At 46.3% G+C, this 8,865-nt stretch overlaps 1 protein-coding gene across 1 annotated transcript in view; it reads left to right on the top strand.

Annotated features, from left to right (window-relative positions):
- Window positions 1–3,529: 3,529 nt before the first annotated feature.
- The window catches only part of LOC116972100 (melanocortin receptor 5-like), a 34,794-nt gene continuing 29,458 nt past the window's right edge, over window positions 3,530–8,865 (top strand). Inside the window, exon 1 of the mRNA XM_033019443.1 lies at window positions 3,530–3,654. The gene's annotated coding sequence lies outside the window, so the exon portion shown is untranslated. The remainder of the gene's footprint in view (window positions 3,655–8,865) is intronic.

Raw genomic sequence — 8,865 nt, 5'->3', positions numbered from 1 at the left:
AGTGGGGTCGCCACGTAGTTATAGGTAGTCGAGGTAGCCGTAGGCAATCTCCTTTTCTGACCGGGCATTTTAATTGGCTCATTGGGGGAAAAAACGTAAGCACGAGTTTTCAGAACCAAGGAAAACCGACCGGTAATGTTACATGCCTGCTAAAGTTTATTAAACGTTGTCTGGCTTCTCCCCCCCTTCTCTCCCCATCTCCTCTCCCCATCTCCCCCCTCCTCCCCCTTCTTTGCAATATGGTATAAAGACAACAACCTCTCCCTCAATGCGTAAGAAAGAACTGCAGATGCTGGTTTAAATTGAAGATAGACACAAAATGCTGGAGAAACTCAGCTGGACAGGCAGCATCTCTGGAGAGAAGGAATGGGTGACGTTTCGGATCGAGAACATTGGGAAACCCATTTTGTGTCTAACCTCTCCCTCAATATCAGCAAAATCAAGGGCCGCGGCCTGTTAGCGGGAAGCTGCCGAGCCGGCCCCTGCTCGTCCCCCGCAGCCAAACACACTAAGACCCAGTGGGCTGCGGTCGGTCGGGGGTGAGATCCCAAGCTGGGCCCTGCTCGTACCCAAAGACCAGACACCCGGAGGATGGAGCCGGTCACGACGACGGACACGACGTACATGAGACAATAGTTTAGTTTAGTTTAGAGATACGGCCCTTTGACCCACCGAGTCTGCACCGACCTGCGATCTCTGGACATTAACACCATCCTACACACACTAGGGACAATTTACATTTATACCAAGCCAATTAACCTACAAAATCTATACGTCTTTGAAGTGTGGGAGGAAACTGAAGATCTCAGAGAAAACCCATACAGGTCACGGGGAGAACGTACAAACTCCATGCAGACAAGCGCCCGTGGTCAGGATCAAACCCGGGTCTCTGGCGCTGTAAGGCAGTAGCTCTACCACTGTGCCACCCGAAAGCACTATTGAACCATTGAACCTTTGAAGGAGCTGGTTATTGGCTTCAGGCAGGGGGCGGAAATCCCGGGGGGGAGGGGGGGACAGAGGGGACACGTCCCCCCCATGTTTTGAGAGGCGGTGGACGACTCCCCCCCCCCCCCCCCTCCCCTATGATTTGTAATTTTAAAATTTGGTTAAAAAAATCTATTAAAAATCTCCGCTTTCCGCGAGACAGTGGGGGTGGGACTGATGATTGAGGGCGCCGATTAGACGAGAAAGACGTCGGTCAGCAGGCAGTGGGGGGGGGAGGGGACCATGATGATTCAGCGCGATGATTGGAGGAGGGAGGTGTCGGTCAGAGGTGGAAATAGAGGGGTGGGACTGAGGATAGAGCGCGGTGATTGGAGGAGGGAGATGTCCTGGTGGAGCAAAGATCATAGAGCGGAACTTGAATCAGCCCGTTCGCGGGGATTTTCATCGCCCAGCCGCGGAATCTTTCACCGCACCACGGTCAAATTGCTGCGTCGAGACAATCTAGGCTCCCGATGTTGAAGCCCCCGCGAACGGGCCGGTTGAAGCCCCACGATTCGGGGCGGACGAAGCTGCTGTTGCTGGAGTTCGGAGTCGGTCACCAACCAGGTCAGCTCCCGATGTTACCGTCCACAGGGCTCACGGCCGAAGCCTCGCGTGTGTGTGTGCGCATGCGCGTGCGACCACCAAGAAATTGTGTGTCCCCCCCTGTTTTGAGAGCGATTTCCATGCCTGGCTTCAGGAAGCATGGTGAAGCATACACCCCATTCAATAGTGCATCAATGGTACTGAAGTAGAAATGTTCGAGAGCTTCAAAGTCCCGGGTGTAAATATCACCAACAATTTGCTGTGGACCAATTCAATTGAAGCCGTGACCAAGTAAGCACACCAACACCTCTACTTCCTCAGATGGGAGTTCAGCATGGCGTCAACGACTCTTACAAACCTGGCTGCCTCATTGCATTTGCACATTTCTCTGTAACAGTAGCACTACAATGAGGTAGGTTGGAAAATCGAGACTACACCCTAGCTTCTAGCAGGACCCTTCAGCAGCCTGATTACAGCAAGGAAGATGCTGTTCCTGAATCTGGTGGCATGTGCTTTCAAGCTTTTGTGTCTTCTGCCTGATGGGTGACGGAAGAAGAGGGAATGACCTGGGTGGAAATAGCAGAAATCTCAATGAATAAGGCAAGTACTTCATATCCTGAAGGATATTAATAAAACCAAATGGATTTTTATGACAACCTGATAGATTTGTGGTCAGCATTACTGTGATCAGCTGCTTTTTGTGTCAATTCAAGATTATTAATTGAAAGTGTGGTATATAATTAGAGGGTGGCAATAGACCACTAGAAGACATTGATCGGCAGAGAGAATGGAGAGGGATATGGCAGATGAAGCTTAATAAAGAGAAAATATACACCTTCTCGGAAAGAAAGAAGCAGAAGCAATATACTGTAAACTAACAGCACTGTACATGGATAGGTATGTGGGAAGGTTTAGAGGGATGTGGTTCAAACATGGGGAAATGCCTTGGATGGACATCTCGATTGGAATGGACAAGGGTCCAAGTGGCCTGTTTCCACTATGACTATGATTATGACAGTATCACATGGTCCTCAGGAACTAAGGCCATCCATATATTCAAGGGAATAAGTCCTTAACGTTGGTTAAGTATGTTGGTATCCTGGAGAAACTCAGCGGGTCAGGCAGCATCTCTGGAGAACATGGCTAGTGATGTTTCACATCGGGACCTTTCTTCAGAATGATGAGTTGTCTGCATCCAGTGTTGGGAGAGTCTAAGACCAGTCACAGCCATCCATTTCAGCCATATTGTGCCACTGTAAATCAAGCCCTCTAATGCTGATCCCCGGTATTTTTATCTTGTCCAGAGAGTTGTAAAGTCCCAAAGCAAAATCATAGTCATAGTCTTACAATGTGGAAACAAGCCCTTCGGCCCATCTTGCCCACACCGGCCAACATGTCCCATCAATACTAATCCCATCTGTCTGCGTTTGGCCCATATCCCTCTAAATTTGTCCTATCCATGTACCTGTCTAAATTGGGGTTTTTTTGTAGAACCAGAATCAGGTCATTTGGCCCATCAAGTCTACTCCGCCATTCAATCATGGCTGGTCTATCTTTCCTCTCGACCCCATTCTCCTGCCTTCTCCCAATAAGACTTTGACACCCTTACTAATCATAAACCTATCAATCTCCACCTTAAACATATCAATTGACTTGGTCTCCATAGCCTTCTGTGGCAATGAGTTCCACAGATTCACCACCCTCTGACATGAACAAATACTGTAACATGTTCAAGAAGGGACTGCAGATGCTGGAAACTGTACAGGGTTAGGGTTAGGGATGGGGATGAGATCGAGGGAGCGCGTCTCATTTACTAGTTTGACGCGCTCAGCCGGTTTTATTGAGTCTTGTTGACGGGGGGAAAGAGGGAAGGACATACAATCACAAGGTCTACGGGGAGGGCAGCGGGATTGTTTACACGGCTCTTATCATTGCACGAAGCGCCGTCATCCGTTTCACTGCTTGCGCTTGGAAAGTCTGTTGGCCGCTTGCTGTTGTTGGCCCAGATCTGTGTGTAGTCGCCTTTGTGAATCGTCCCTTGGCGCTTACAATTTATCTTTGCCAAAAAGCTGTCCTGAATGAGTCTGGATAAAGAACGAAGGGACTTCAGCAGCGTTGTACAAGGTACCAGTTTCATTGTTTTTATCTCGTTTCTCTCTGTGGAAAGGTTAAGGAACTTTGGGGAGATCTGGTGATCGAGTTGTTGGTGTAAGTCAGGATGGGGTGAGATATTTAGTAGGACATTTCCAGCTCTGGAGACCGGAGTTGTATGAACCTTAGTCGATGCGGATCCCAGCCTTCTCCAACATCTTATGGCGTCGTCCTCCTGTTTATTTAAACCCTTGGACAGTTTTTTCCTGCTGTGAGCCAGATCCCTCCCACTTCTAAATGTTCACATCGTCTTGTCGCTTGACATGTATTGATTTTCTTTTTCTAGTTAAAGGAAACTTCTGTCCATTACAACATCAACCCAGAAGCAAGGGCGGTGGGAAGAGACACTAAGTGCCGGAGGGACTCGGTGGGTCAGGCAGCATCTGGGGAGGGAATAGGCAGACGACCGTGCAGGCTTTGGAAAAGGTGCAAAGGAGCTTTTACTAGAATGATGCCTCGATCTTTTGAATGTGAGAACCTTTTAACTAAAATGGAAATATCAAATACTAGAGGTAGCAATGTTACAAAATTTTGAGATTTTAAAAATCAAGTCTGCAATTTATCCCATCAGATAAAGCATAAAAAGAAGTTTAATTTGACACCTAATTCACTTTCATATCTCAAGTATTTAAAAAGTTATGTCCATTTTCATACTCGGAAAATAGCATCTTGTTCCCTATTAATTTTCTATGGACATAACAAAAAAGCTGTGATCGTGGACAGTCAAAAGCCCATAACCTTCTTAAAAATTAAGAGAACTGAATGAAATTTTCAGTTATCATAGATTGAACCATTCTGAAACAAATATAAAATAATCTTACTTGGATGACCTGAAATTAAAGCATATAATTAGTTAGTTACCCAATTGTAGCTAATTTCAAACTTCAATTACTAGATCTAAACATCTATCCATTTCTTAATAAATGATTAACATTTTTAAATAGCCTTAAGCGGCCTTTTCACGGGGCGAGTTGACGCAAGATGTCACCAGAGTGAAGAGGTCGTGGTCCAGCACGAGTCTCGCACGATATAACGGGGGGTATATAAAGAGTTCCCACGGTACTCGGCATTTCTGCTATTTGTGCGAGTGCCTTGTCCGTTTCCCGAGCTTTCCCGTTAAATCTTGAATGAACATCGTGAACTACACGTGACACAAATGATGTAACTTTTTTTTTCACACACTATATATATCCTCCCTTGGTTGAATTGGCTCATTTGGAGACATATTTTACTGTGTATGTGGGAGACACAGATGGACTGAGCACAGTACCTCGGTCTTACTGTGTGTGGGAGAGGGGGAGAAAGAGACGTACACTCACAGAGGCAGAGTCTCTCAGCCTGTGTAAGAGGGAGGGAGAGAGAGAGAGAGGCACACACAAGGTGGATGTGAAATCTCACCTGCCTGTTTCAGTGACAGACACCCGCCGTCAGTAAATGAAGACACCCCCATCTGTCTCTCCCTCGACTCACCCACCTTTCTCTCCCAACTCCAGTCCCGTCCCGACCCCCTGGGAAACTGAATAGAGCAACAGTCAACTGCTGCCTGTGCGCTGATATGACAATAAAGGCTACTTTACTTTACAGAGTTAAAGAGTTCCCACGGTAGACTGTAAAACTGGGACCCTGGTTCTGGACTCCCCCAACACCGGAACCCTTCTTCAGACAGCCTAATCGGAATTGAGTCTGAAGATGTGTCTCGTCCCGAAACATCAGCTTTTTTTCTCCAGAGATGCTGCTTGACTCGCTGAGTTACTCCAGCTTTTTGTGTATGTCTTCGGTTTAAACCAGCATGTGCAGTTCACTCCTTACACGGGTCTCTGTACAACATTGATTGGTAGCGTTCCGGACTCCTGGACCTGAGGACTCCGACCTGTATCTCTCAAAGAAGTACATGTGAAAAATTTCTCACGGACCATAAAAATGCGTAACCTTTCAGTAAAGTCCCTTTTAAAGATTATAGTTATTTTCTTGAATCTCATTAACATAACTCATGAATAAGTTGATGTCCATATGCGGATGCAAATCTTTATTTTTATTTATTTTTTAAATTCAATCCCACATAAGATAATTTTTACTCACCTTCTGTCCCCTCTGTCCAGCTTCCGGGTTCACCGTTCGCAGGAGTTCCCACGGTACCCGCAAGAGTTATTACGGATATCGCACTGGCCACTACGTTCATATAATGTTGCAATACTCAACCACAAGTGTACAAGTCACTCTTGGAGAAATTCAAACTTTCTTGAATTTTCTCCCGAGTGACCAAGTTACACGATGACCTGCCGTTAGCGCTACGGTGGTCCACGAATGCCGCACTGTTATCGCACGAGGTTCCCACGATGTTAAACTCCGGTTAACTCTTGCGTCAAGTCGCCCCGTGAAAAGGCCGCTTTAGTGTCCAAATAATATTCACAAATAATTCACAATAAAACATGATTTTTAAATCTCATTTACATTAATTTATAGGCCAAATGGAAGGAATTTAGTGTTCAATTGCTGTAAATTAAAGTCCATTTAAATCAGCTTTCTAGTGGGATTCTGTAAACGCGCTGGTTTAGAACGTTCACATTGCGGTAGATTTGTGCCCTCAAATGCCCAGAAAAATACTGCGGGATATAATGGGCCCAAAATTAGCTACTCGCAACATTAAACTTTGTATAAAGGGATCTTAAGAAGACCTTTTTAATGTAAAAATAAACAGCCTACCTTCTATTGTCCCCTGTATGAGATCCGGCCGATTGCCGGCCGTCGGGGGTTTAGAGGTTAATTTTTAAACTACTATAACAATTAGATAAAGCCCTTAAAACTAATAATAGCTCAAGCGACGGAATCTTCCAGCGATTTTTCGTTAATAATTAACTAGGCTGAACATCCTCGATTTGAACAACCTTGGGAAAATCGCGTTTTAAACCCGCCCCCCTCTAAACGGCGCCAAAATCGCGCACACGGGCTGGGACAGATTTTCAGCGACGCTTCAGGTACGTTTTGCAACATACCTACTAGAGGGCATCGTGGGCTGAAGGGCCTGTTCCCATGCTGTACTGCTCTATGTTCGAAGGGGGACGAGAGACAATGTTCCATGGTTTAAGGGAAATAAGGTGACTTTAACGAAAGATAAATCCAAAATCCTCTGACCTTAGCATCCACAACTCTCATCCGCTTGTTTAAGAGTATTTGCAGCCACTCTTGTGATCTTTGGAAGCGTAGCAGCCAAGTTGTGCACAGCAAGATCCCACAAGCAGCAATGGGGTTAATAGTCAAGTTATTAAGCAAGGTACAGAAGTGTGTAAACGCACACTTCCGGATTCAGGGACAGTTTCTTCCCAGCAGTTATCAGGCAACTGAACCACCTTATCACCAATTAGAGAGGTCCTAACCTATCATCTGCTTCACTGGAGACCCTCAGACTATCTTGTATCGCACTTTACTAGACTTTACCTTGCGCTAAACATTGTATCCTTTATCCTATTTCTATACACTGTGGACGGCACGATTGGAATCATGTATTGTGTTTCCGTTGACTGGTTAGCACGCAACAAAAAAGCTTTTCACTGTACCTCGGTACACTTGACAATAATAAGCTAAACTAAATAATCTGTGATGAGGGGGGGCTGTTACAGGTCAGGACAACTGTTGTTTGAAATGGAGCCATGCGGTCTTTTACATGGATACAAAGCCAGAGGGGGACCTCAGTCTGATATCCTGCCCTGTCTGGGTGTGAACACGAAACACCATACATAAAACACTACAGTCCTTCGGCCCACAATGTCTGTGCCGAACACAATGCCAAGACCAACTCTTATCTGTCACACGATTCACATCCCCCCGATCTTCGCTTATCCATGTGCCTATCCAAAAAAAATATTTTAAATGCCACTATTGTATCTGCCTCCTTCTGCTGCCTCCAGGAAAATGGTCTGGGCACTCACCACCATCTGTGTAAAAGAAAACTTGCCCAGCATCTCCTTTGAACTTTGCCCCCCTCATTTTAAAGCTGGGTCCTGCAGTCTTTGACATTTCCACCCTGGGGAAAGGATTCTCACTATCTACTGTATCTGCCTCTCATCATTTTATACACTTTTATTATGTATCCCCTCAGCTTCTGACTCTCCAGAGAACACAAAACAACCCCCTTCTTACTCAGACATCAAACGTTCTTCAGTTCATCTATGGGTGGGTCATGTTAGATGTACATAAACAATTTTTTTAAAAATTATAATTGGACTCACTCTGGAAGCAATCCCTCCACCCTCTTTTTGTATGAGATTTAGTTTAATTTAGGGTTATAGTGTGGAAACAGGCCCTTCGGCCCATGGAAACTAGCCCACCGGCCCAGCGATCCCCGTACACTAACTCTATCCCGCACACGAGGGACAATTTACAATTTTTACTGAAGCTAATTAACCCACAGATCTGCATGGCTTTGGAGTGTGGGAGGGAACTGGAGCAATCGGAGAAACCCCACACGGTCACAGGGAGAGTATACAAACTCTATACAAGCAGCACCCATAGTCAGGATCAAACCTGGGTCTCTAACTCTGTAAGACAGCAACTGTACCGCTGCGTCACCGTGCCACACCTTAATGCATCAAGGCTGTGTTGCAACCTGAAACCATGCTCCTCTCCGCTGCCTACGCAGATCCGATTGCTTCGTTATCTCCTTACCACAATCTGCGGGGCCTCATCCCTCAAGGTTCCCATTCCCTGATTTATGCTCCATCCCTTTCACTTCCTCCAGCCTTGGCCATCGCTATTCTATCACCGTGGGTTCTGTGTGTTAATTGAAGCAAAACACTGCAGCTGTTCTCGGGTCTCAGGTCCGTGAGGCTTACAGGTCATCCCAAGGGTTACATCAGGGTCCCATTGCTTAGATCTGTTCGGAAACCCTCCAACTGTTCGCGAGCTGTAAATTGAGCCGCAGTCTGAGTTCCCACCTGGAAGAAGGGAGAAGGGTGGTGGGTGTGTAGATTGAGCTGCTAGAGGAGGTAGTTGAGCTCATTCACAGTATGAAAAATGAGCAATGTAACGTGTCACAAGGCGGCACGGTGGTGCAGCGGAAGAGTTGCCGCCTTACGGTGCCACAGACTCAGGTTTGATCCTGACTACAGGCGAAGTCCGTACAGTGCTTGTACGTTCTCCCCGTGACTGCGTGGGTTTTCTCCGGGTGCTCCGGTTTCCTCTCACACT

Source organism: Amblyraja radiata, chromosome 4 (genome assembly GCF_010909765.2).
Source record: "Amblyraja radiata isolate CabotCenter1 chromosome 4, sAmbRad1.1.pri, whole genome shotgun sequence".
NCBI lineage: Eukaryota > Metazoa > Chordata > Chondrichthyes > Rajiformes > Rajidae > Amblyraja > Amblyraja radiata.
Note: the sequence above shows the minus strand (reverse complement) of the source record. Positions and strands in the feature narration are given on the sequence as shown.